Genomic DNA, 2500 nt, shown 5'->3' with positions numbered 1-2500 from the left:
CCTAAAAATCCAGATTTTAGCCTTGACGGCGCCCCCATGTGGAGAACCAGGGCCCGCGGGGGGGTCTGGCCAGGCTCACTTCAACCCAGGAACACCTCTCTGACTTGGGATAGGCGACCGGCAAAAGTCCCCCCACGCAGCTGCGGAAGCCTGGGTTCAGCCAAGGTGCAGACCTCCAGCCGAACAGGGACTCATAGCCAAAACGCATACCCAGGCCTACGGAGGTGAAAACCAGCTTAAATGAGTCGAAATGTGTCGGGGCTGAGAGGTACCTCTCTCTCATATATTCTGCCGGTGGTGTGCAAAACTGGGTCTTTGCATGGAGTGTCACCCTATACCCACTTTAGGGACGCATGCAAAAAAGTGCCCGATCGCCTGGAACTGTCAGGCGGATTCGGCTCCCTGGAATTTCCTCATTCTGGTTCTTTTTCACTTTTTGTCTCTTTTGCGACATCTAGTGGGCAGGCTGCATTACTGCAACCGGGGACACCTCAAAACGCTTGGAACTGGGGAGCGGGCTCAATTTACAAACGTTTTGCGGGTCCTGGAAGTCAAAATTGTGACTTCTGAAAACGACTAAGTATCAAGGACTCATCGCGCGAATCGCTCTGGAACTGAAATCGGATGCGCGCACTGACATGCTCCCCTCTCTGGAAGTCTGACACAAGTTGAAAAATTTTCTAAGTCCCCAAAAATTTTTTTTTTCAACTTTTTTTCAATTTTCCCCCTGTGGGATATATATTTTACCCACACTTTTGGAGCCCTCCTGGGATGCCCTCTAACATACTAGAACCTCATTTTGTGGAAGTTTTCACAAAATTGTGAAATTTTCAAAAAGTCAGAAATTTTGCCAAAAACGACTAAGTATCAAGGACTCATCGCGCGAATCGCTCTGGAACTGAAATCGGATGCGCGCACTGACACGCTCCCCTGTCTGGAAGTCTGACAAAAGTTGAAAAATTTTCTAAGTCCCCAAAAATTTTTTTTTTCAACTTTTTTTCAATTTTCCCCCTGTGGGATATATATTTTACCCACACTTTTGGAGCCCTCCTGGGATGCCCTCTAACATACTAGAACCTCATTTTGTGGAAGTTTTCACAAAATTGTGAAATTTTCCAAAAAGTCAGAAATTTTGCAAAAACGACTAAGTATCAAGGACTCATCGCGCGAATCGCTCTGGAACTGAAATCGGATGCGCGCACTGACATGCTCCCCTCTCTGGAAGTCTGACACATGTGTGAAAATTTTCTAAGTCCCCAAAAATTTTTTTTTTCAACTTTTTTTCAATTTTCCCCCTGTGGGATATATATTTTACCCACACTTTTGGAGCCCTCCTGGGATGCCCTCTAACATACTAGAACCTCATTTTGTGGAAGTTTTCACAAAATTGTGAAATTTTCAAAAAGTCAGAAATTTTGCCAAAAACGACTAAGTATCAAGGACTCATCGCGCGAATCGCTCTGGAACTGAAATCGGATGCGCGCACTGACACGCTCCCCTGTCTGGAAGTCTGACAAAAGTTGAAAAATTTTCTAAGTCCCCAAAAATTTTTTTTTTTCAACTTTTTTTCAATTTTCCCCCTGTGGGATATATATTTTACCCACACTTTTGGAGCCCTCCTGGGATGCCCTCTAACATACTAGAACCTCATTTTGTGGAAGTTTTCACAAAATTGTGAAATTTTCAAAAAGTCAGAAATTTTGCCAAAAACGACTAAGTATCAAGGACTCATCGCGCGAATCGCTCTGGAACTGAAATCGGATGCGCGCACTGACACGCTCCCCTGTCTGGAAGTCTGACACATGTGTGAAAATTTTCTAAGTCCCCAAAAATTTTTTTTTTCAACTTTTTTTCAATTTTCCCCCTGTGGGATATATATTTTACCCACACTTTTGGAGCCCTCCTGGGATGCCCTCTAACATACTAGAACCTCATTTTGTGGAAGTTTTCACAAAATTGTGAAATTTTCCAAAAAGTCAGAAATTTTGCAAAAACGACTAAGTATCAAGGACTCATCGCGCGAATCGCTCTGGAACTGAAATCGGATGCGCGCACTGACACGCTCCCCTGTCTGGAAGTCTGACAAAAGTTGAAAAATTTTCTAAGTCCCCAAAAATTTTTTTTTTCAACTTTTTTTCAATTTTCCCCCTGTGGGATATATATTTTACCCACACTTTTGGAGCCCTCCTGGGATGCCCTCTAACATACTAGAACCTCATTTTGTGGAAGTTTTCACAAAATTGTGAAATTTTCAAAAAGTCAGAAATTTTGCCAAAAACGACTAAGTATCAAGGACTCATCGCGCGAATCGCTCTGGAACTGAAATCGGATGCGCGCACTGACACGCTCCCCTGTCTGGAAGTCTGACAAAAGTTGAAAAATTTTCTAAGTCCCCAAAAATTTTTTTTTTCAACTTTTTTTCAATTTTCCCCCTGTGGGATATATATTTTACCCACACTTTTGGAGCCCTCCTGGGATGCCCTCTAACATACTAGAACCT

This window comes from Phyllobates terribilis, unplaced genomic scaffold (assembly GCF_046119375.1).
Source record: "Phyllobates terribilis strain yellow unplaced genomic scaffold, ASM4611937v1 Scaffold_3842__1_contigs__length_69427, whole genome shotgun sequence".
NCBI lineage: Eukaryota > Metazoa > Chordata > Amphibia > Anura > Dendrobatidae > Phyllobates > Phyllobates terribilis.
The sequence above is the reverse complement of the archived record's forward strand: the minus strand, read 5'-3'. Positions refer to the sequence as shown.